Here is a 26,100-nt window from a genome sequence, read left to right as displayed (position 1 = left end):
GGAGGGAACAAAGACAGGTGATAATCCCAGAGAAATATGGAGGGCTCTAGAAATAAAATTCCCTGAACTCAATATTTCTAGTGCTTGAACTTACATAAAATACATCTGTCCAGAGACACTGGGTTAATGGTGGTGTGGCTCTGGGACTGGGGGCCTGGTACCAGGATGACGGCCATGTGATGAGGGAGTGGGTCACCTGTAAGGTGAGCCCCTGAGAAAGGGGGAGAAAGCCTTTTGTGTATCCTGAGGCTGCCCCTGGCAGCTGGGCCTCAGAAAGCTACAGTGAGCTGGAGGATGGGGGTGGGAAGAGCAAAGCTTCCCAGGCGTCCCCAAAGGGGTCTTGGTTCTTTCCTATATGGAACCAGTTAGGATGCCCAAGTGACTTCTTGCCTGGGTGGTCTACCCTGGAACCTTGGTCAGTAGATGTGAGAGTATTTATGCATAGGACAAGCAAGGAGGAGGTGCCACTGACCAGAAGGTGGTCCTCCTTCTGTCAGGGAGAGCCCCTCTCCCCTACAGAACCCTGGCCAACTCCATCCACTTCTGAGAACTAGGGCAGAATGAGGGTGGGGGAAACATGAACAAGTATCCCAGCCAGACTGACCTCACATCCCTGTCCCAAACAGCACTTACTCTGGGTCAAGCCATGGCTGGGGGCAAAAGAATACTCCATATCCTTTTCATGACTGAGACAAGACTGGGGGGTTGCTTTGAATAATGTGAGATGATAATTGAGTTTTCCCCTTTGAGCAAACCCAGGCATGAAGCTTTGGAATTAGATTGCCACGTAGGGGCACCTGGCTGGCTCGGGTGGTAGGGCATGTGACTCTTGATCTCGGAATTATAAGCTCAAGCCCCACATTGAGTGTAGAGATGACTGAAAAATAAAATCTTAAAAATAAATAAAGAAGGACTGTCACATGCATTTAAAGCAGATTCATAAAACATTAGTATATTCTCAGTTGGCCCCTGAATCCGATGGGCTATTCCTGACCTCTAAGAATAAGAATACTAGCACCATTTATTATTTACTATCACTGGGCATGGAGTTGGGGTAGGTCCTATGAGGTAGGTATGTTATTGTCCCCATTGTACAGATGAGGACACTGAGGCCCTAAGAGGCTGAGTGATTTGCAGGTAGTTCATGGTGAAACCAAGATATACTAACAAGGCAGAGCAGAAACGCACAGGTGCTGGTGGGCCTTTGCAGGGGCAGGTGTGGGAGGGACCTCAGGCTCCCTGAATGTGTGGGCTCTGTCCTGGGTTCACCTGCAGGGGGCCTGTACCTAGATTCTCTCCCCTGATGCAGTCCGGAGAGGGTAGGCTGCTTGGAATAGGCGAGGGCAGGGCTGGTCACTTATTAACTTATTCATTAGACAAACATTTATTAAGTATCCACTGTCCTAAGTGCTGGGGACACAAAGGTGAGTGAAAACAGTCACTGGCCCTGCGGGCTCGGAGCTCACAGTCTAGAATGAGAGACCTTACGCAGAACCACCTGACTAAATATAAACTGTGACATATCAGGTGCTCAGGGGAGGTTCACGGGGCTATGGAGGCCTACACTGGGGGTTGACTCGGTCAGGGAAGACCACCTTGAGGAGGTGGTGATTGAGTGGAAAGCCACAGGATGAGTGGGTGTTACTTGAAGAGGCAAAGGAAGTACATTCCATGCAGAGGGAACAGCATGTGCAAAGTCCTGGAGTTGGCAGGACTAAGAGATGATTACTGTGGCTGGATCACAGAGAAGTATGTGGTGGGATGCAGCTAGAGAAGCAGGGATGGGTGTAGGGCTCCAAAGCTCCAAAGCTCAGGGCTCCCAACCTGCCCGTGTGTCCATCCATTCATCTGTCTGTGTATTCCCTCATCCTACCCAGCCACCTACCCAATTTGTTCATCACCTGCTCACTCATTGTTTACTGAATAAGGGAACATTTTTTGTGCCAGGACCTGAGGGGAATATGGACAGGCAGAGCTCTCAAGGAGCTCCCAGACCAGGGAGGGGAGATAGAGTCTCAACTCACTGTCCTGCGGCATGTTTATCTCTATAAGGTGCTTAATCAGGATAATAAAGGCCCTAGAGGCTGTCTCCCATGGTTCAAGCCTCCTAAGGCAAGGCAACATCATCTCCTCCATGGGGATCTTGCAGCCACATGGCTTCTCCTGACATCTAATCTCATTCCTTTCTGCTACAAAAGTAGCCCACTTCTTACCACCCCAAGGTAGGGAGTATTTCGATGTTTGTTTTCATTGACTCTTCTTTTGGGTCTCAGAGGCCTCTTAGGCTCAGGAGAACACAGAGAAATGTGGTCAGGTCTCCCCCAGATATCAGAATCTACCTCCAGACACTTCTTTTTCTGGGCATGAAAATAGGACAGAAACCCCAAATGTCCCTCAATTCTAGCTGTGCATTTCTACCCTCCACTCCTCCTTGAACTACTTGTCCTCTGCTTGTGACATCACAATGGTCTCTATGGCAACTGACTGTGAGGTCACCAATCCTTAAAGCAACAGAATCTGTGGGGCCAGACAATGGCCTGGAGGAGAGAGGGTGAATACAAAATGGGGGTCCAAGAGGGAACCCATCTCCTACTGGGCAAGGGTCACCCAAGACCTATGGGAGGGAGGAGGATTCCTCTTTGAGCCCCTTTGCAGAGAGGGGTAAAAACAGTTTCTTGGTCTTGTCCCTACACGGACACTGAGCCCCTCCAAAATTGCCCATGAAGGGAGAACTTCATATAGTCTGACTCAGACGGGCTACGGAGATTGATGGGGTTGCTGAAGAGCATCTTGGGATCACTGACTTGGCTCTGTGGACCGCTGGGAAGTGCAGGTAGGAGAGGTTCTGGTCTCAGCCCCACTGGTTCGGAGGGTCTGACCAACACCTGGCATGTGTTTGAGCCTTGGCTTCCCCATCAGGGAAGGAGTGGAGGTACTAAGGAGCCTTGTTTCTTGACTTATAGGATAAGCAACAGATCGGCCTGTCTTCCGTGAGCGAGTGGGGGGATGTTGCTGTGAGTGGGGAAGGGTGGAGGTAGGCGCATGCGGGTGTTTTGGGGTAAGCTGGGATGGCTGCTGGTTACTCTGAAGCCATGTTAGTGGTCCGCAAGAGCAAGACCCACTGGAAAGGGAGACACTGCTCATCAGGAGGCTGAGGGGTGTAAATGCTCAGGCTTGGAAGTCAGGTCCGTGTTCAAAGTGATCCCAGACTTACGCTTGTCTTGGGCAAATTTCTGAGCCTCTCTGGGCCTCCGCTTCCTTATTTACTAAAGGAAAACCATGCCACTTGCCTTTCGGAAAATTATTCCGTAAGATATCCTGTAGGAAGCCTTGGCATAGAGCAGGCACTCAATAAATGGTTGTTTTATTCATTTTTCTATCCCCTTAGCCTAGGGTTTTTGCACATTATATGTGCTTCGTTAATGCTTGTGACTGTAAGCACAGAGTGAAGAGTAGAGGACAGTGCTTAGAGCGGGGGAAGTCAGTGGGCCTGGGTTCAAATCTTAGTCCTTACAGCTTGGCACATGTTAAGTGTGCAGTGGATGGTGGCAACGGGGCTCAGTCTTGAGTGGGGCTGTTTCTGCACCTGTCACACGGCTTCTGTCCACTGTCAGCTTTAAGGAAGTGAGAGTTAATCCGTGGCGTGTCCAGAACTGGAGAGTGGGTGAGCCTTAAGACAGGGGCATAAGGATGGCAGTCTCCCTGGGAGAGGTCACTGCTGTCTGGATTCCTTCAATATGAATACTCAGCTCATGCCAGCCATAGGCGCTGGGGCCCCAGCTGGACTGGTGGTCTTTGAAGTCAGGGCCAGGCAGAGTCTCACTCATCTGTGAAGCCCAGGCCAAGGCTTGGCACATGGCAGAGGTCCTGGTAGCAGCAGTTAAGGTCAATGGAGTTAGGTGATGTCTTAATAACCACATACTGGCTAACATGTTTTACGTACTCCCCACGCCAGGCTCTGTGCTAAGCTCTTTGCATGTTGTTGAGCCCCACAGCAACCTATGAGATAGGCGTTATTATCCATATTTGTTTAAAACGAGGAAAGAGGGGTGCTTGGGTGGCTCCGTCGGTTAAGCGTCCGATTCTTGGTTTTGGCCCAGGTCATGATCTCACAGTGCGTGAGTTCGAGCCCCGCATCAAGCTCTGTGCTGACAGCATGGAGCCTGCTTGGGATTCTCTCTCTCCCTTTCTCTCTGCCCCTCCCATTCCCCTCAAAACTAAATACACATGAAAAAAAATGAGGAGAGACAGAGAGGCTAAGTAACACAGCCCAAGCCCACACAGCTAGTAAGCAATGATGGGACTGGGATTTGAACTCAGGCTACCTGACTCTTAACTCCCATGGTAACCCAAGCCTCATGGGTCCTGTCCATCCATTTTGCCACATCTGCCACCACGAATTTCCTCCCCCACTGTCTTCTCCCAGCTGAGCCTCGATCCAGTGCAGCCCAAAGAATGCAAATTCTCCCCCCACCAGCCTCAGCCACCTGCCTCCCCCTCTACTGAAATAAAGCTGTGGCTGCCACGGCCGCCGCCACAGCCGAAGCCACCACCGGATCCCTTGCTTATTTCAAGTCCTCCTAAAGCTTGTTGAGTTCTTAACTTATTAAAGATAAGCACATGGAAATAGGGAGCAAATCTCTTTATTTATGACATAATCTCCAGCCCAGAAAAGCGGCAGGAACAGTGTTGCCTATATTAGGGAACCAATAGGAAAAAAAATCAATTAGATCCGCCAGAGCGCTTCGCTATTAACTTTCTTCTGATGTTTCTCTTAAGGCTGGCCATGGGGGTCCCTGCCAGCCGCAAGCTGGAGGAGAGAGGAGAGCTTTGCAGGAACAGAGGAAGGGATGTCTCCGGGAAGACAGCAGACCGGGCTCCCAGACGGGCCTGGAAGTCTCTCCATCCTGGGTCTCCTTCACTGCTCTCCAAACCTCCACCAGGAAGTCCTTATGTTGATTAAACCCCCATGCTCCTTGCTGCATGTCAGCTAATGGCAGCTTGTTATTCTTTGCTTCGTGCAGACCTGAACCCCAAGTCTGATCACATTTCCTCTAGATCCTTAGAGTGGAGGATCCTCTTGTTTCTGGAAGAATGCTTTTCTGGAGGGGCTCTCGTTGACTGATCTTTAACAGAGTTGTCTTCTGCTGGGTAACACTGCTTGGGACCTGCCGCCACCCCCACGAGGTCTTCATGTTCATCCACCTGCCTCCGGGAGCAACTTCTAAGCTGTCTCCGAGACACAGGGCTCTCCCTTGTTCCTGAGAGCCTATAGCAAGGGGGACGTCCTGATTCCCATAGTAACCCAGGTTTCGTCTCCTTAAAGGCAGGGGATAATGGCTTGTGCACTAGTTTTTCCTCAAGGCCAAGCAGGTAGCAGGCGCTCAATAAATATTCATTGAATCAATAATTATGATAATAGCAACTCCATCGATTGAATGCTTACTCCGTGCCAAGGCTGAGCAAGGCAGGTGTTTTTTTTTTTAACCTAAAGTAGGACCTTTCTGCTTCTCCCTGAACCAGAAGAGGCTTCCGGTGTTTTGTTTTGTCTTATTTTTTCAGCCAGAGGCAGAGGGAACAGAAGCTCTGAGAAGCAAATATCATAATCCCCATTTTATGGAGGAAACAGACGCAGAAAGAAACAACTTGTCCTGGCTCATAAGTGAACGATAGGCTCTCTCCATCCACGTTTAGCCATTGGGAAGTCCTTCTTGACTTGTTTAAAGTCTTGTTTCAGTAACCCCAGTTCCTTCTCGGTCCCATGGAAGCAGAGAACGGCCCCACCTCCCATGCAGATTTGCCTCAGTTTAGGACTGTCCACTAGCTCTTTGCATGGAGGAATGAATATTAAACACCAAACCTCACAGAGGCCAGCCCTGCGGGGCAGGCAATGAACCAACCCTCCTCATGCCTGTTCATTATTATAATTAATATTGAGCCGCGCTTGGTGGTGACCTCGCCCTCACCAGGTATTTGGGCTATTTTAGAAGCTTATTCAGATCAATGACAGACAGCTCCAAATAGATAAACTCACTGCCATCCAGACGAATCAATTGTAACACTGCCGTCACAACAAGCCCAAGAAATCAATCTGATTTCAGGCGACATGGTAACTCAGCACTGGGCAAGCTGGTTTTAATTTCCGTGTGGCTGAGACCCAGCTTCCTCTGCGCACTGGAACACCCCACCCTCCCAGCTGGTGTTCCAGGTACACAGGTGCCCGGGCGGGCCCTCAGAGGACCCAGGCCAGGGAGGCAGTCACAGGGAGGACAGGACGCTTAGGAGGCCGTGTGACCTTGAGGAAGGCTCTTGAACCCCCAGACCCAAGAGGAGCTGACTCAGACCCGCTGCTGGGATCCTTGTTTTGCTGGCTTCAGCTCCGATTTTTCCGCTGCCCTCTGCAAAAACCAAACCTGGAGGCCTTTCTGGGCTGCCTCCCAAATCGGAGAGCTGTAGCGGTGGTCTGCCTACCTCAGGCAGCAGGACAACGGCCCTTCTTGATCCTGGAGATGGAATCTGTTCTAGCAGCGCAGCAAAAAAGCTCCCCAGAACAGATACAGCCATTTACCGGGTGCTCACTTTATGTCCAGGCACTATGCTAAGTATTTTACACGACATCTTAACCCTCCCAACAGCCCCAAGAGATGGGGAGCCATTCTCCACGTTTTGTAGAAGAGGAAACCAAAGCTCAGAGAGTTAAGCAACTTGTCCGGAGTCACACAGCTTATAAGTGATGGAGTCTAGATTTGAACCCAGATCTGTTAGACTCCCTTCCTCACGCCTTAGCCACCAACACGGTCTTAAAGCTGATGCCAGAGATGCCCAAGGGAGACTGTCTCAGGAATTCTCACAATCAGCAACCGTTCCCTGAACTTCCACCCCGATGTTCTAGGTCCCTGAGTTGAGGCTGCTGAAGAGACGGGAGGGTCAGGAGGCCAAGCTGGCCACCTTCCCACACCACACCTCTCCCCTTCCCTCCCTCAGTCCTGTTAATGTATCTAGGTGGTGAGGAGCAGGGCCCGGGACGGGCAGCAGTGTGTTCTAAATGGCCGAGGTCAGGGCTTTCCAAATATATTTTAGCTAAGAACCTCTCTAGTGGGGAGACACCTTACGAGGAAGGCGAGGATACCAGCAGATGAAAATGGAGCTGGTCAGACGGAGAAGGGGGCCTGGGAGCTCTCTGTTTCCGTCCTTCTCCCACCCCCAGCCCCACAGCAGCAGCCCTTTCCCCCCGCCCCGCCCCAGGTGGTTCCATCAAGCCCTGGGCCTGGCTCCCTGCGCATCAGGTTCAGCACCTTCTGTCCTCCCTGAGGGGGGCAGGGACGGCTGGATTCTGCAGCCTAGCAATGGAGGGTGACACACAACACCACACAGCTAGCAAGTGACAAAAGCAGACTCAAATCCAGGCCTATGTGGCTGCAGAGGGCGGTGATCGCCTGCCGTCTCTCTTTGCCAGACAGCGGCTGCCCCCCTGTCACCCCCTGTCCCCTGTCCTGCATAAAACCATCAGCCCTTCCACCCGCCAAATACAGAACCTGGAAAGGCACTCAAACTGTAGCAGGAGAGAAGGGGATTAGACACTGGCAAGGACTTCCTGACTCATTAGCTTGGGTTAGCAGTGCCCCCTCTCCGGAGGGGCTTCAGGCAGGGTCTCAGTTCAGCCGTCCCCCTGTGGCTCCCACTTCCTGAAAGCTACTGAGAGACAAGATGACCTCTGCTGTGTGTGGCTTTGTCTTTTTTTTTTTTTTGCACAGCTAATAGCTGCACATGGTTCAGAAAATAAGGGGACGGAAGCCTAGTCAGTGAAAAGCCTCTCCCCAACCCGCTCCCCCCCCACCCCCCAGTCTCCCAGTTGCCCTCCCCGGAGGCAAGCACACATTATGTGTTTCCTGTCTAGACATATACAAGCAAATAGGGACCCATATTCTCTTTCTTTAGTCCTATTTTTAATACACAAGATGTAGCACACTCTGCTCACTGTTTTGTACCTTGCTTTTGTCACCTGACAATATATCTTGGAGATTACTCCGAATCAGTACATAAAGAGCTGCCTTACTCTTAGGTGTCTTTTTACGGTCACGGGCTTCTGGGGAGCTCAGAAGTAATCACATCTGGTTTGATTAGCTTCACATTTCCATTTACGACATCCCCGCCCAGAGAGGGCAGGAAAGCTCTCCAAGGTCACGCAGCAAGGACTGGGGCCGCACGCCGGCCGGCTTCTCCCCCTCCCCTGTCCCCGGCTCCTGCCCCCAGCCACCTCGAGGCTGAGCGCGGCCCAGGGGCCCAGGCGAGGGAAGGCGAGGGAGCCGGGCGGCTCTAATTGAAATGCTGGCCGCGCGGCGCGGGCTCGTTCGCAACAGGCACCTGGCGGTGCGCGGCGCGGAGCGGCCGGGCCCGGGGCGCGGGGTGCGGAGAGGACGGGCGGCGGCGCGGCGCCACGTGGGGGCGGGCGGGGCCGCCGATTCCCCGGGAAACCCGCGCCGCGTGCTTCCCGGTAATGAGCTCCCGGGGCGGAGGTGAGCTTCCCCCGCTGCTCACACGGCAGCCGCGTGGCACCAAAGGAAACGGGTACTTTTTTTCCCTCCGTGCCTGACAGCTCATTAGAAGAATTAATTTACTCCGGCGTTTGCAGTTTAAAGGACATTATTTACTGGTTAATTGTTGTTATTACAAAATGTTAAATATCATTATTTATTTCCCAGGCCCTGACAGCTTCTCTGACAGGAATTTATTAGGTGAGACGGTATCACCGGTGGGCCCCGCCCGTGAGGGGCAAGGTGCAGTGGCAGGTTCGCATCCCCCCCGCCCTTTACCCCCCCAGCCCGCCGCAGGGCCTAGGTCTGCGCCCAGAAGAGGCGCTTTGAAGGTCAGGAAGTGAGGGGCTGACTCTGGCCCACCCCAGGACAGGTGGCCCTTGGCTCCTCCTCCCCCATCTCTGCCCGCTGTGGTGGCGGTGGGGCACTGGGGGGGGGGGCAGTTGGTGGCCGACAGGGGACACATTTGCATAAGGTAGCAATTTGGGGGTCAGGATGGCAGTTGCCAGAGGCCTGGTGGCCAGAATGAGGCCTGGACTTTGGGTCTTGCCCTTCAAGGTTACTCCAGAAACACAAGTATTCAGGCCACTTTCTTGAAATGCAGAGAATTTAAGAGCTGGAAGTTGGAAAGGAGGTGAGGGCATTTGGATCCCATACTGGTGGCCTCCAGGCTGCAAATAGGGTCTATGGATTTGTGGTTGACCTGTTCAGGAGACCTCATATAAAAATCTTGATTTCTGGGGGCTCCTGGGTGGCTCAGTCGGTTGGGCGTCTGACTTCGGCTCAGGTCACCATCTCACGGTTCCTGGGTTCCAGCCCTGCAATGGGTCCTGTGCTGACAGCTCAGGGCCTGGAGCCTGCTTCGGATTCTGTGTCTCCCTCTCTCTCTGCTCCTCCCCTGCTCACACTCTCTCTCTCTCAAAAATAAATAAAGATGAAAAAAATTAAAAAAAAAAAAACCTTGATTTCTGGCTGTCTTGAAAAATAAAATCTCGCCACACTTGACCCACAGTCTTGTATCAATTGACAATGACCAGCTGGTAAGGGACATGCCTGCTACCCAGCTACGGTCTCTTGCACTCTTTGATTCCCTCTCGACGGGTATTTGAGTTTCCCACTCCTGATCTGATCTAGTGATCATGTATAGATGAAGGAGCTGAGTCCAGGGCGGTTAAGGCTCTGATGGCCAGGACCACAGCCCAGCCCACTCTTCACCACACCATGCACCCCCCACATCTCTCTGCTCCTGCCTCCTCTGGGTCAGGTTTGGAGTGAGTTTGGGCAGGGAGCTCGGGTCTTGGGGCAGCCTCTGTGCCAGGAGTGAGAGACAGCCTGGTGAGCCTTTGCAAGGATCATGGGTCCAAAAATTGCATCTACTTGTTTATTCAGGAAGTAGTTTCTGAGGACCTACTATGTGACATATGGAAATGACTTGGATACAAATCTTGCCCTCAAGGAATTCGGTCTGGTGAGATTGTGTGCGAAACAGGCACCCGATTACAGTACTGGGAGATGTCTGTATGGGAGAAGCATAGGGCAGCTCAGAGGAAGAAGGGGGACCAGTAGGTCTGGAGGGGATCCGGGGAGGAGGCTTTCCAGGGGAGGGAATTAATACCCCATGGAGCATGTTCTAGGCTGGGCGGGCTGCCTGTGTCCTCATACACAGATACTCATCATCTCCCGTACCTCTCATAACATGGTCAATTAAAAATGTCTGTCATCCGTTGATAAATAGTGGTTATGCCAGGCCTCAGAGAGCCCCCATCCTGCCATCTACATCCTCCCGCCCTGTGGCTGTCTGGAAGCTGCTCCAGCTTTGGGGACCCAGTCACTTGCCTACAGTCTATCAACCATCACCCACGGCCCATTGCCAGTCTCTGGGGCAAGGCTGATTACCCTCCTTTTATAAATTAGGAGCCTGAGGCAGGAGATAGGAGACAGGAGCTGGGGGCAGATGGAGCTGATGGGCCCGGGGAAGGAGGGAGAGGGGACTCTTGTCTGAGACCCAACATCCAGTCCTGGCAAATATGGATCTTTCGGGCTGACTTCAAACAATGGCCCGTTAGGTCTTCAGCCCCCTCTTTTCCTGCCCAGGAACCTGATGGCAGCGGGTAGCCTCAAGAAAAATTTGGAGAACTAAAGGGAGATGAAAAATACTTTGAAAAAGTATGAGAACGGGCTCAACCGAGCCATTACTGTTGCTATGCTGTAAATTATTACAAAGTTATTTCTGGCTGGCAGCCTGGTTTATTTTAGACCCTACCTCATTTCTTCCAGGTTATAGGCCCTAATTCCTTGCCTGGTGAGACAGAAAGAGACTAGCACCTATTGGAGTGAAACCTGAGCAGATTCCGAAGCTATAACAACAGCTTGAAGGATTTTACAGATTCCCAGAATATCAGGGCATGCTGCCCTTTAGAGGTCTTCTCCACCAGCCCCCTCATTTTATTTTATTGCCATATTAAATTTTTAAAAATTTTATTCACTTTTTGAATGGGTAATCCGTGCCCAAGGTGCAAAATTCAAAAGATGTAAAAGAGTGCCTGATGAATAGTCTCTCTCACTCCTCAGAGGCGGCCAATGTTTTCAATTCCTTGTGTTTTACTATATATATATTTTTTGAGCAGATTTTTTGAGGGGGAACAGAGGGAGAGAGAGAATCCCAAGCAGGCTCTATGCTGTCAGCACAGAGCCTGGCATGAGGCTCAATCTCACAACTGTGAGATCATGACCTGAGCCGAAATCAGGAGTCAGACACACAACCAACTGAGCCGCCCAGGCTCCCCTTACTGCATTTTAAAATAGCATTGTTTTGGGGCACCTGGGTGGCTCAGGAGGTTAAGCGGCCGACTTTGGCTCAGGTCATGATCTCGCGGTCCGTGAGTTCGAGCCCCGCGTCGGGCTCCGTGCTGACAGCTCAGAGCCTGAAGCCTGTTTCGGATTCTGTGTCTCCCTCTCTCTGACCCTCCCCCATTCATGCTCTGTCTCTCTCTGTCTCAAAAATAAATAAACGTTAAAATAGCACTGTTTCTTTTCGGTTCATGTAGAAAATACCCTAACTCCTGCAGAAGGAAGTAAAAATCACATAGAGTCCCACTGTTTCGGGTTGAATACTGTTGACATTTTGATGTATAATCAGCAAGACTTTTCTCTTTGCATACACACATCTCTAGTTACAAATTTGCATAACCTGAGTTATTTATTTGTTTACATTAAGTACAATTCTTCAAAATAACAGCCTGAGAGGGAGGATACATGCTAAACTGCTAATAATGAGTACTTTGAGGAGAGGAATGGGATTGGGTTAGGATTCGGTGGGGGGCGGGTGCTCTACCTCTATTATCTGAAAATTTTTTTGGAATGAAAATGTATTTGTATATGACTCCGCCCACCCCATATTGCAGAATCTGATTTTCAATGACTGCATCAGAAGGCTACTATGTGACCAGTCCTTTATGACTGTGGTTTTAGGATGGGTTTGCCATTATCAACAAAGCTGGGATGGACATTTTTGTAGTTTTTTTAATTTTTATTTAAAAAAATTATTTTTTTAACGTGTATTTTTGAGGGACAGAGATGAGCACGAGCAGGGGAGGGGCAGAGAGAGAGGGAGACACAGAATCCAAAGCAGGTTCCAGGCTCTGAGCCGGCAGCATAGAGGTCAGCGCAGGGCTCGAACCCACGAACTGTGAGATGGTGACTTGAGCCGAAGTCGGACGCTTAACCAACTGAGCCACACAGGTGCCCCATTTTTATACAGTTTTACACACTTGTCCAGTGTTTCCTTGGAGCAGTGTCTTTTTTTTTTTTAAATTTTTTAAAATGTTTATTTATTTTTGAGAGAGAGAGAGAGACAGAGAGTGAGTGGGGAAGGAGCAGAGAGAGAGGGGGACACAGAATCCAAAGCAGGGTCCAGGCTCTGAGCTGTCAGCACAGAGCCCTACGCGGGGCTCGAACTCACAAACTGTGAGATCATGACCTGAGCTGAAGTCGGACACTTAACCGACTGAGCCACCCAGGCGCCCCATCTTTTTTTTTTTTTTTTTTAACTTTTTTTATAAGCTTTTTTTCAATGTTTATTTTTGAGAGAGAGAGAGAGAGAGAGAGAGAGAGAGAGAGAGAGAGAGAGCACAAGTGGGGTAGGGGCAGAGAGAGAGGGAGACACAGAATCTGAAGCAGGCTCCAGGCTCTGAGCTGTCAGCATGGAGCCCAGTGCGGGGCTGGAACAGTGAGAACATGACCTGAGGCTTAACTGACTGACCACACAGGTGCCCTTCCTTGGAGCATTTTCTTAAATTTTTTTTTTTTAACGTTTATTTATTTTTGAGACAGAGAGAGACAGAGCATGAACGGGGGAGGGTCAGAGAGAGGGAGACACAGAATCTGAAACAGGCTCCAGGCTCCGAGCTGTCAGCACAGAGCCCGACGCGGGGCTCGAACCCACGGACCACGAGATCATGACCTGAGCCGAAGTCGGCCGCTTAACCGACTGAGCCACCCAGGCGCCCCTCCTTGGAGCATTTTCTAAGAGATGGAATTGCTGGGTCAAAGAGAATGTACACTCTAAGGCTTTTTGACACATCATGTCAAAATCCCTTCCTTCTGGATTGTTCTAACATCCCATTCCACCAGCAGTGCCCACTCTCTATCCCCACTTCCCACTGATATGCTCAGCACAGCACAAATGAAAGGCTTGTGAGATAGTGGGGCAAGATCATGGGACGCCGGGGTGGTTTCTTCTCTGGGTGAGGCTTAGGAAGGGGCAGTGTGTGATTTGCGAAGCTTGCCCTGGTGCCTCAGAACCGTGGGAGGTGGGCAGGAGCCCGCAGGGGCCCTCAGTGGCCAAAGGGGAAAGGAGGAGGGGCAAGGAAAGAAGGTAGAACCCTCAGGGGCGTCCACCTGTCCAAATCACAAGCCTAAGAGATGTGTCTGAATCCAGATCCTTCCTCCAGGCATCCAACTATAGGGGGAGTGCAGTGTGTCTTAGAGCTCATGGCATGGCTGCGATGCCTTCTCTTAGAGCTCTTCCAGCCCATGACAGTTACATCCCTCAAGTTCAAGTGGCACATGGAGGACCTTCCAGGGTCACACATCTCCAGCTCCTGCCTCTGAGTGTCACAGTCACTCTTTGATTCCACGTGTTTGCTGTGCCCAATTCTGTGGGTCTTACCTGCAGATTTTGTATCCTTAGACTCTGGTCAAGTTGACCCATACCATTCGGAAAGCTTCAAGAAGAACAAGAAGGACTGGAGACCTACTGACTGATTTAATGCTGAAAAGATGGCATTCTGAAGGTGCCCCCTCCTCTCTGGAGCCCAGCATCTCCCCAGTGGCCGAGGTTTCCTCTTGATGGGGCGACAAGAGAAAGCCCAAGACTGCATCTCATTGGTGAGATGAATAATACATTTGAAGCAACTCACAAACTGTGTTTGATCCGCCTAAAGCTTCAACGGTTAACGTATTTCTCTTTATCCCCAGCAAGGGAGGGCTGGGAACTGTCAACATTTTTCTTTCTGCCTAATTTGTGCCTTCTCCATCAAGAGAAAAGCAGGGGCCAGGGGAGGGAAGGAGGCAGGGAAGGAGGGCGACACATTCCCTGAACAATTCACTGAGTCACAGTACTGGGGGAGCTCCCGAGGCCTGGGAACCCCTGGGATCAGCGGATCAGAGCAGGGGAGGGAGGCTCTGGGGTGAGGGGCTGTGCTGTGGGTGCTAAAGCTCTTTGAGGCCTGTCTGCAAGACTGTGTGCCCCTAAGAAGTTGATCCGGGGGAGGACCCATCTCCAGCGTTTCCCCCTCCAGTGGGAGACCAGAGAGGGAAAGCTGAGGCTTGCCAGCTGCCAAGCACTGGGTAGTAGGGAGTAACGACATTAAGCACTGACACTGACTGAGCTCAGAGGCCAGGCACTGTGTCCATGTGTAACTGACATGCTTTCAGTTTTCTTCACGTTGCTCTGAGGGGTGACCTTAAGTTCTAAGGATCTCATCCAAGGTCCCACTGCTAGTCCGTTTGGGACTGTCTGGCTCAAAAGTTCACGTTCTCAACCAGTGCTGTTCTCCCTCTTGCATAGTGTCCGATACTTTGCCAAACTTGTCTCCTGTTCTGGAGGGGAAGTGGAAAGAAGTGGTTAACCTCGAACCATGCCTCAGTTTCCCCATGTATAAAATGGAGATGTTAACAATAGTACCAACTTCACAGGACTGTGATGAGGAGCATAGGAAACGCCATGTGCATTTGCTTTTATTCCCAGCTTATTTCACTCCACAGTCAAGTTGCAATCCGCACCCCCCCCCCCCCCCCCCCCTCCACTGACCTTGAGCCAATTCCATCCTCCCTCTTGGGACTGCCTATCACTACTCTGTCCCGCCGGCTTGGGGCCCCACTGCCAGACTCCCCACACCCCCTTCTGAGAGGTCCTCTCCTTCCCAGGACTTGCGACTTGCCTTGCCGATTTTCACAGCTCTCTTTTCTGCAGTGGCCGCTGGAGGAAACGCCCATCCCCTAGGTAGCCGACAGCACACTTTTGCTGGAGGCAGAGCACAGAGAGAGAAGTCTTCCCTGGGAGGAAGCAGAGCACATCGTCCCCACTGGGGAAGGAACAAGGGATGGAAGAGCGAGAGAGATTTTCCTAATAACTGACAATGTGTCTCCACCCTGAGCCATTCATTCCTGTACTTTCTCAGGCTCCTCCTCCCCCTGGGGAAGCTATTCATCGTGTCCACTCTCCAGCCCTCCAACTGCAGCGTGGACTGGGATTTCTGCAGAGGAGCAAAGAAACACAGGAGAATTCCCGAGTGTGGGACGGGGGAAGGAGTCGGCCAAAGCAAGGACCAGAGCCCGATTTTGGAGAGGACCTCCTCAAAGCCTGGATGTGTGAGAGGGGGCGTCCTGGGGAAGTGAGACCTCTCCCCACAGGGCAAGGCAGGCCCAGTGGTCCCTAGCAGCCTGGCCGTTGCGCCTGCCCCGTGCCCCAGAGCCCTTCTGTTCAGGCCTGGCATCCCACGGTGGTGGCATTCTGCTCAGCGGCTCGGAGCACAGACGGGAAGGCGGGCATTGCAGAGAATCGATTTGCGGGAGCAGCGGGGGCTTTCTCTTCCTCCTTACTTCTCTGCTCTTTGATCTCCTGTCCTTCCTCCGCAGTCCTGTTTTTCTCCTCCTTCTTCCCTTGATCTCTCCCTCTTTCTCTCCCTTCAGCCGAATCACAGCAGCTCCCAGAAGGGGGGTGGGGAGCTGCAGTCCTTTGTCCTCTCGCTCCTTCTGACTCGCTGCCCAAGGTGCCAGCCTCCTGCCCAAGTCCTGAGAGGTGAAAGGAAACCCACGCACATGCACATGCACGCGCACCCACAAAGCAAAAGCTGAAGCAGACGGGGAGCAACCACAGAAGAGAGGGAGACGCGAAGAGAGAAAGACAGGGACAAGATTCGGGGCGTCGGAAAGCCAGTGAGAGAGATGGGGAGAGTCAGAGACGACGAAAAAAGAGAATTCAGCAAATTAAAATTTTTACAACCATCCGGCAAGTCTGCAAAAATGATCTTCCCTGCGGTCTTTCATTTATCTCATTATCTGACTCCTAATGTGCTTTTTCCCCCCTTTCTTTTCTCGCCACACTTGGTGCAAAATCTTATTAGCTTTTTTTTTTTTTTTTTTTTTTTTTTTCTGGCAGGGGCTTCATATAGTCTTTTTCATTACATTTCCTAATAAAAGCAATCACTAGGAAGGCACGGCTGGGGGATTAAAAAGCCACCTCAGCAGCCGCCTGGCCAGCAGAACCATGACTTGTTTGTGCTGCCAGGGGATCCGGCCAGGCCCTGTGGGCTGGGTCAGGGAGACCCAGGTTGTGCTGTGGAACATTCCAGGGCTGGGAGAATGGTTCTGCCCCGGGGCAGGTTCACAACTGTATAGGAGGTGTGAGGACAGAAGCCCCGGAGGAAGTGTGGTTCGAGGAAGTGTGGTTCCTCCCTGGAACCGTTTCACAGCAGGAGTGACAGCTACCTGCCTGACCCCCAGTGCTGTTTTGATCCAGAGAAAAGAATATTTTGGGCCTTTCTCTCTGGTCGTTGGCCCAGCACATTCTTTTGAATAGCATCAGTGATGGCAAATCCTCACCTTTTGAGACTAGATTTGATTTTGTTATCCATGCTTTTTTTTTTTTGGTGGTAAAATTCACATAACCTAAAATTTACCATTTTAACCATTTTTAAAAAACTTATTTATTTTGGGGCGCCTGGGTGGCTCCGTCGGTTAAGCATCCGACTTTGGCTCAGGTCATGATCTCACGGTTTGTGAGTTCGAGCCCCGCGTCGGGCTCTGTGCTGACAGCTGGGAGCCTGGAGCCTGCTTCCGATTCTGTGTCTGCCTCTCTCTCTGCCCCGCCCCTGTTCGCGCTCTGTCTCTCAATAATAAATAAACATTAAAAAATTTTTTAAAAACTTCTTTATTTTGAGAGAGAGAGAGCACAAGCAGGGGAGGAACAGAGAGAGAGGGAGAGAGTGAGAATCCCAAGCAGGCTCCGCACTGTCAGTGCACAGCCCGGTGTGGGGCTCAAACCCACGAACCGTGAGATCATGATCCGAGCTGAAATCTAGAGTCAGATGCTTAACCGACCGAGCCACCCAGGTGCCCCCCATTTTAACCACTTTTTAAGGGTACAGTTCAGTGGCGTTAAGCGCGTTCACATTGGTGTGTAACCATCAGAACTGGCCGTCTCCACAACTTTTTCATTTCCAAACTGAAATTCTGTACCCATTAAGCACTGATTCCCACTCTCCGTTCTCTTAGCCCCTGGCAACTGTCAACCTATTTTCTGTCTCTATGAACTTGACTACTCTAGGTACCTTGTATAAGTGGAATCATATAGTATTTATCCTTTTTGTGACTGGCGCTTTTTTTAAGTGTATTTTTAAAAATGTTTATTTGTTTTTGAGAGACAGAGCACAAGCAGAGGAGGGGCAGAGAGAGAGGGAGACACAGAATCTGAAGCAGGCTCCAGGCTCCGAGCTGTCAGCGCAGAACCCGACGTGGGGCTCGAACCCACGAGCTCTGAGATCATGACCTGAGCTGAAGTTTGATGCTCAACCGACTGAGCCACCCAGGCGCCCCTAAGTGTATTTATTTTGAGAGTGACAGAGAGAGTGTGCAGGGTAGGAGCAGAGGGAGAGGGGACAGAGGATCCGAAGTGGGCTCCACACTGACAGCAGAGAGCCTGATGTGGGGCTCAAACTGCTGAGCTTCGAGATCATGACCTGAGCCAAAATTGGATGCTCAACCAACCGAGCCACTCAGGCGCCCCAAGCGACTGGCTTATTTCACTCAGCACAATGTTTTCGAGGTTCACCCGTGTTATAGCATGTGTGAGAATTTCCTTCTTTTTTAAGGCTGAATGATATTCCATTGTATAAATATATCCCATTTTGTTTACGTCACGCTTTTTAAAACACAGAAACATTTCTATCCGTATAAGGAAACTGAAAAGAAACAAAACCCCACCCAGATACCCATCACATTGATGTCACTATTCTCCCTCTTGTGTGTTTCTCTCTTATGCTAACAGTTATATCTCCACCCCCTCAGTGAATTGTCGTGTCCTCCAAGGGCGGGTTCACACCGCTCTGAGCTAGCAGCATGATGGAGGATATAGTGCTTGGAAGGAGCCAAACGTTACCAGGAAACAGGTGTGATAAACACGTTAAGGCAGAGGAAGGAATCTCTATCAAGCAATATGACATTTTATTGCCTGGGTTATAAACTGGCCATGAAGTATTTATCAAATTGCCCTCCAGGATGATTTACACCACATAGCGAGTGTCAGTGGGTTAACTACAAGACTTCTCAAGTGGGTGACTTTGAAGAGAACGATAGTCATTTGGGAAGATTTGACTTAGTATGTGTTAACATGAAGATACAAAACAATCTGATTAAAAGTGACTTTTAAAGGTCTTGCTGCTTTGGGGATCACTGAGGCCATCCCTTGGTTAACTGCTGAGTCCCTTAGGTGCTCTGCCAGGACTGGTGGAATTGGTCCCGACCAGCATTTCTCAGAGACCAGAAAGCATCACGGATTTAGGAGACCCGCAAGAGAAGGCGTTATTGCAAAAGCATGCACACCAGTATCTACGGAACCACAGCCCGCTCCCAGCAGGGATGCTTCAATCTCAGCCCCTGGTTCGGTTAATAACAACAAAACCTTGGATCTCTGTGGTCCTTTGGGAATCTTGCACCTTTTATTTTGTTCCCACTCTCTTCCAGGACTCTTTTGCTCTCAGTCTCTGCCACTCTCTGTCCCTGGCCCAGACCCTAGAAGATAGCAAATTCTGCTCAGGGAAGAGTAGAAACCCAGAGGTTACAAAGACCACCTTTCTTCCATCTTGTGTCAGAACCCCTGAAACAAACTACGATTTCACTAGTTTTCCTCTCTCTACATGAGCAGAAAGTATTTATTTTCCATGTGGCCTTAAAAACTGGATCTTTTCCTTATTCTCTCTCTCTCCCTTCCTCATACACACACACGCACACACACACGTGCACACACCCTCTCTGTTCCACTAATATCAGCCTTTTCTAGATCACTTCCCTTTCTCTTCCTGAGAAGCTGCCCCCTCCCTTCCATCAATGCTCCAGGGGGCTTTTATTTTTCTTTTATTCTCAGCTCTCTATCAATCAAGGGGAGGGGGGAACACTTTATCTGAACCCTTAGTGAGCAACAGCAGCAACCAGCAGCTGCCAGGGCAGTGGGAACTTCATTTCCGGCGCTGACGTTTATAAATGTGGCACAGAATACCAGTAGGGACTGAAATAAATCAAACAGCTTCTCCAGAGGTCCCTGGGGGCCGCTTTAGAATTTCTTCCCATTGGGGGTCATGTTCCTTCTCTTTCTTTGCAGGGGAGGGGTAGGGAATGCTGTGATTTGCAACATGGAATGAGCCACCTCCCTGCCCTTCTTCAGAGAAGCACTGAGCCCAGGACGCAGGATGCTCTGGAATGAGAGCATTGGACGTGTCTCTGGATGGGGAGAGAGGCTTGGGGCCTGAAGTCCTGGGTGGGGGTTGGGATGCTGCCTCTGTCACTTACTAGCTACCAGTTTCCTTGTCTGCAAAATGGGGGTAAAAATGCCTTCCCTGCCTACCTCGCGGGGCTGTTGTGAAGGTTGAATATCTATAAAGTGGGCGCCATGAAACTTTTGATAAGCTTATGCAATGTGGCGAGGGGTTATTATTAAGGGGCAATGACAAGGACCAGGGTTGTCCAGGAAGCCTTTTGGATGGGTTCCAGGCAGACCTTCCCCAGCCCATTCCACAAACCTTGGCTTTTTTCTTTCATTCCGGAATTCTGGGCAAGGAGCTCTGATAGTCTGTTCCAAACACAGCTGGACTCCTCCCAAAATGTTTTCTAAGCCTTCTTTCTTCTGCTCCTCTAAGTACTAAGAAAATAAAGGTGGACAAGTATGAGAGCGGTAGAGAGAGAGAGGGAGAAAGGCAGAGAGAGGGAGAGAGGGGTGGGGGTTGGAGAGACACGGAGAGAGGGAGAGAGAGACAGAGAGAGGGCTGCCAAGGACGAGGCAGGAAGAAGGAACAGTTGGCTGATGCCAAGCTACTATGAGCTCGGCATGGATCCTTCCAAAGTTCTGTATGAGAACCCTGCTCAGAGATGGGACCCAGCGTGGGCTCTACAATCTCACCCCTTTTATGCTCCCTAAATTCCAGATGCTGCCTACCACCTTTCACCTGTTCCCTGGCCTTTCTGCGGATTTTGATCCTACCCCAGCCAAACGCTGATTGCGGTTGGGAGCTTCGATGCAAGCAGGATGCTGACAATGCCCTGAGCCCCCTCAGGACAGCAATTACCTGTACAGCATTTTCTTCTAAGCCTTTTTCTGTAACAAGATTCCACCCAGCTTCACTCCCCAGAGGCAACTTGTGTTGCCAGTTTCTCGCTGTACTTAGAGAGAGAAACTGATTTTCTTTAAATATTTGTTCAACATTTGATTTAAAGAGGTTAGGTACTACAAAGAAGAAGGATGAACAGAGGACCACGTTTCTCTATTGTTCTGAGCAATGCAGCCCTGATAGGCAATTGCATGCTTCATTCTTTAAAACAAATCTTGTTCGTAAGCAGGACCCACTTTCAGCTGAAGGCCTTTAACTTTGGAGGTCATAGCCTACGCCCGTATCTTATGAAGATATTCCTCCTTTCAAACAAGTATGGGGATTCCCTTGAAGCCACCTGGGCCCCAAAATTCTATCTTATTCCGATTCATGATGATGCTTTAGGGTCACATGTATACCGGCCCTTCAGCCAAAGTCTGGCTGGTTCACCCCTAAATCTGGTTCTCTGGTAGCTGTTATGAAATTCTCACTCTTGCTGCCCTCTGGGGGAGGTAGTCACTCTTTGTATCCGAGGAGGAGGGAACAGGGGAGTGTAAATGGAGGAGGTACTAGAGAGCCGATATATGTTGGGTACCAGTAATCTGATTGTAACTGAGGTTGGAAACCTGGTAATGTGAGGCTGAATTATTTGGACCGACTATCCCAGTGAAACCAACTAAAAGGGCTAGATATCAAAAATATCTTAAAAGCTCCAATGGGTTGATAAAATACCAAGGAATTAAGAGGCCAACATGGAAGAGAAAATCAAAGCACTTTCCCCTGAAAGAGCATCTGTCAATCCTAGTAAATCTGAACTTTCATTTTGATCACCTGGGAGAGTGAGTGGGTTAGAAACCCATGCTCAGTGTCTCCACGTGGTGGGGAATCTCGTAGAACATCTTCCCCTTAATCCACTGAGACCCCAAAGGACTCCTGCATGATCCAGAGGACCTCAGACCAGGGACTCCATTTAGATAGCTTGAGACTGGTGGTGCCCCTTGTATCTGATGGAAGTAAGCACAATCTTCTCCAGAGGAAAGCCCCTTTGTATTCTGAGTATTCCTATCTATTTGGAAGAACATGTAATAAATTAATGTGTAATAAGCAATAATTTGTTCAAATGCAGTTACCAGAACATGGTTAAAGATAGACAAGCTTAGAAGAAAATAAGGTTTCATGTTTCTCGTAGAGACAAGAGATAAATGAAAAATACCTGAGAAGACTTCACACGTTAGACCGATCAGACATGGACTATAGAACAACCATGCTTATTGTGGTCAGAGAAATAAAGGACAAGCTTGAAAATATTTACATGGAATAAAAAATTACACAGGGAACAAAATAGACTTTAAAAAACCCAAATATGAATTCTAAGCGAAAATTTAAAAAAATAGTAACTGCAATTAAAATCCAACTCATTTATTTAAAAGCGGCCACGATGCAGTAGAACAGAGAATTAGCAAAGTAGAGGATAATAGTGAGGAGTTACCCAGCATGCAGTGTGGAGAGACAAAAAGGGGAGTGGGATGGAGAAGACAGTAGATACAGTGGCCAGAGGCCTAGTATATGTTTAATTAGCATCCCAGAAGAACAGAAAAGAACAAATAGGGGAGAGGCAAATATTTGAGAAGAGATAATGGCTGAGTGCTTTCCAGAACTGATGGAAGCCATTTGTCCACAGATTCAAGAGGCCAGTGAATCTCAAGCATGAATCTCCTGTCTAAATCAGCAGCCATAGGAGAGAGGAGGGAGGTATACAGCTCTGTGATATCTTTCCGGACCCAGTGGGCTAACACGTTCCATAAAATACTCGATTAGGAAAAAGAGGACTAAGGCTCCCACTAGGAAGCAGAGCTTTGTGGCTTTGGTACCTGAGATTCCCTGCTCCCTTAGGCTCCCCTCCCCTTCTACTGCCTCGAGGCCTCTCCCCCAGCTAGGTCCTGGCAGCCTACTATTTCTCTGCAAAGGCCCTCCCTCATACCCCTCTGTCTTGATTTCACGGACAGGAAGGAGGCCCAAGGCAGAAACAGAAAAAAAAGAGTAGAATAAGAGCCTGAGAGAAAAGCTGAGTAAGGGAGATGAGTCTTACAGACATTAAGACTCAGGATTTGGGCCAGACTGGCTTTGGAGGCCAGCCTGGAGGCAACTAGTGGGAGATGGGGAGCGAAGATGTTATAGGAGTTGCTATCTAGAATTTCCCTCCCCTTCCCTTTCCTCCTTTCCCTCAGGCTTCCCTCTGATTCTCTGCCTCCATTGACCTTACGTTTGGCAGTATAGTGTTGGGGGGACCCGAGCGCCACATTCCCTAATGCACAGCAACATCAGGCTGCCCAGGTAGGAGAGGGAAAGACCATAGCTCCTTGAAAACGGGGGAATATTAGAGCACTGAATCCCTGGAGCTGGTCTTCCTGCGTGCTAGTGAATTTGGGTTGCTATTTGTCACGTTAAACCAGCCCAATCCATGTGAAGGCCACCTGACTCTTCCTGCCCCATTTCTCACTGCAAATTCCAATCCCAGGGTGTCCCGAGAGCCAGGCTATGAAGCATGGTAAAGCCATGGAAGAGTCCCTCCAGGAAAGGGAGGAGAGGCTCCTGACAGATGTCTCACATGTTGTTTCCATCCTAAACACACCCTCACCGCCAAGGGGCAGAACGGGGACGCCAATTCTCAGCACACTTTGATTTGCTATTTTCCCCTAACGTCTACTAAGTTTTAGTGGGACCTCTCCAAAAGCACAGTGGTGGACATACACCCACGCAGACATGCACAGGTATCAAGATGCCTCCTTAAGGAACACCTCAGTATGTCTCAGAGCACCAGCGTCAGATGGGTGTGCAGATGTGCACACATATTTGTGTATAGCTGGGATAGCAAGACTTCGAAACAAGATTGAGAAGATTCCAGTATTTGGGGCGCCTGGGTGGCTCAGTTGGTTAAGCGTCCCACTCTTCATCTCGGCTCAGGTCAGGATCTCACAGTTTGTGAGTCTGAGCCCCACATCGGGCTCTGCACTGAGGGTGCAGAGCTTGCTTGGGATTGCCTCTCTCCTTCCCTGTCTCTCTGCCCCTCCTCAGCTCTCTCTCTCTCAAAATAAATAAAATTAAAAAAAAAAAAAGAGAGAAGATCCCAGGATTTGTTTTTTGTCTGACATCTTAGCGAGGCTGCAGGGGTGACGGTACTCTCTAAGCTTCTCAGTGCTGCCCAAGGACGACAAGAAAAAGATGCTGGAAAGTTGTCCAAAAAAGACAAAGACCCAGTGAGCGAATCTGGGGGCAAGGCCAGAAAGGAGAAGTGGTCCAAAGGCATAGTTCAGGACAAGCTCAATAACCTGATCTCATTTGACAAATGACATATACAAACTCTAAGGAAGTTCCCACCTATAAGCTTGTAGCTCCAGCTGTTGTCTCTGAGAGACTGAAGACTCAGGGGGGCGGGGGTGCTGGTCCCTGGCCAGGGTTGCCCTTCAGGAGCTCCTTGGTAAAGGACTCATTTTTTTATTAATGTTTATTTTTGAGAGAGAGAGTGCGCATGTATGTGCAAGAGTGGGGTGGGGGGCAGAGAGAGAGGGAGACAGAGGATCTGAAGCAGGCTCTGAGCTGTCAGCACAGAGCCCAACGCGGGGCTCGAGTTCACGAGCCATAAGATCATGACCTGAGCCGAAGTTGGATGCTTAACCGACTGAGCCACCCAGGCGTCCCTGGTTTCAAAGCCCAGAGCTCAAGTCATTTACACCAGAAACAGCAAGGGTGGAGATGTGCCAGCTGCTGGTGAAGATTCATGAACAGATCCTGCCAACTGTCCACTTTGGAAAATAAAACTTTATTAAGTAAAAGAAAAAAGAAGATTCCAGTGTTCAGAGAAGTTTTCCCTTAGGACAATGACAATGCTTCTTTCCCCTCATTAAAAAAAAAAATTTTTTTTTCTAACATTTATTTATTTTTGAGACAGAGACAGAGCATGAACAGGGGAGGGGCAGAGAGAGAGGGAGACACAGAATCTGAAACAGGCTCCAGGCTCTGAGCGGTCAGCACAGAGCCCAACGCGGGGCTCGAACTCACGGACCATGAGATCATGATCTGAGCCGAAGTCGGACGCCTAACCGACAGAGCCACCCAGGCGCCCCTCTTTCCCTTCATTTTTACTGCATTTCCCTTTGTCCTAGTGGGGTCCGAGGTGGATGCTTCCTTCCCAAGCTAAGTAGTGATTTAGTTTTTTACTCAGAGGACTTTCCTCCTTACCCGGAGACTGCGTAGCAATGGGATGCTTGTATCTTGGGGATGCAGAGTTGACTGTAATATCTGCCACTTGACAAATGCAAACGCAAAAGGATGGCAGGAAGGAGAAGCCAGGGTCTCTGGTGTTGTATCCCCTCTACCTACAGGCCTGAAGATGGGCTCTGTGAGCCTTTGATAAACCTCTCCAGGCCAGCCTTGATGAGACCTCCCCACCCCGAACACCCAATACCAGATGGCTGGAGAGCCGCGTAAGTCTGGGTGCCTATGGCAGCCAGAAAAACCTACCATACTTTCAGCAAACGTGTATGGGTGCCGGGGCGCCGGGGTGGCTCAGTCGATTAAGCCTCCCACTTCGGCTCAGGTCATGATCTTGTGGTTCATGAATTCGAGCCCCACGTTGGGCTCTGTGCTGACAGCTCGGAGCCCGGAGCCCGCTTCAGATTCTGTCTCCGTCTCTCTCTGCCTCTCCCCTACGTGCTCATGCTCGCGCTCTCTTTCTCTCTCTCTCTCTCAAAAATAAACATTAAAAAAAATATGCATGGGTGTCTTCTCTGTCCTAAATGCTTTCTCCGTGCACGGAATACTCTGCGGCCATCAGGAAGAATGTTCCAGCTCCATCTGACTCATGTGGGAGCCACGATACAGGAAATGGAAACAGCAAGGTGCTGTGTAGTGTGCTACTTCTGAAGTTAAAAAAAAAAAAAAAAAAAAAAAAAAAAGAACGTGCAGTTTCTTTCTTTTTTTTTTTAATTTTTTTTAACGTTTATTTATTTTTGAGACAGAGAGAGACAGAGCATGAACAGGGGAGGGGCAGAGAGAGAGGGAGACACAGAATCTGAAACAGGCTCCAGGCTCTGAGCTGTCAGCACAGAGCCCGACGCGGGGCTCGGACTCACGGACTGCGAGATCATGACCTGAGCTGAAGTCGGACGCTTAACCGACCAAGCCACCCAGGCACCTCAAGAACGTGCAGTTTCAATGTGTTTGCACACCCATCGAAAGTCTCAGTACTGCATGGGATGAGGAGAACCGAGTGGCTGAGGGTAGGGTGGTGAGGAGACGCCCTCTTCGCAGTGTTCTCTGCTGAACAATGTAACCGTTGCTCCGTATGTGTGTATTACCTGTGGAAAATGACAATCAAAAGCAGACCCCTTCCCCTTCGGGAGCTTGGGGGGAAAGGCAGACACGCAAACAATTACAACATACTTGGCTCATTGTTATCACTGAGACTAGACAGAGAAGGGAGTATAGGAGAGAGGACGTCCAAGTTGGCTTGGGGGTGTCGGAGAATTTGGAACGATCACGGCGAATGCTGGAAGCTCTGTCAGCTCAGCCTTGCCAGGCCCCGAAGAGCACAGTGAGAAGGGACCCGTGCTAGAGCTGCGGGAGCCAGCAGAGGCCAGAACGCAAAGTGCTTTGTGTGCCAAGAGATTTTATCGTAATAGGAAATGGGTGGCTGTTACAGAATT

At 50.1% G+C, this 26,100-nt stretch overlaps 1 protein-coding gene and 1 pseudogene across 2 annotated transcripts in view; both read left to right on the top strand.

The window, feature by feature from the left end:
- The first annotated feature begins 2,532 nt into the window (after window positions 1-2,532).
- The window catches only part of PIPOX (pipecolic acid and sarcosine oxidase), a 41,017-nt gene continuing 17,449 nt past the window's right edge, over window positions 2,533-26,100 (top strand). Inside the window, exons 1-2 of one of the 2 annotated variants that reach the window (XR_006211310.1) lie at window positions 2,533-2,833; window positions 4,780-4,994. The gene's annotated coding sequence lies outside the window, so the exon portion shown is untranslated. Of the gene's footprint in view, window positions 2,834-4,779; window positions 4,995-26,100 lie in introns of those variants that run through there. The other variant, XM_042967103.1, reaches the window with a different exon arrangement.
- On the top strand, window positions 8,326-24,177 carry LOC102952597 (annotated as a pseudogene).

This window comes from Panthera tigris, chromosome E1 (assembly GCF_018350195.1).
Source record: "Panthera tigris isolate Pti1 chromosome E1, P.tigris_Pti1_mat1.1, whole genome shotgun sequence".
NCBI classification, from domain to species: domain Eukaryota; kingdom Metazoa; phylum Chordata; class Mammalia; order Carnivora; family Felidae; genus Panthera; species Panthera tigris.
This window is presented reverse-complemented; position numbering and strand designations above follow the sequence as displayed.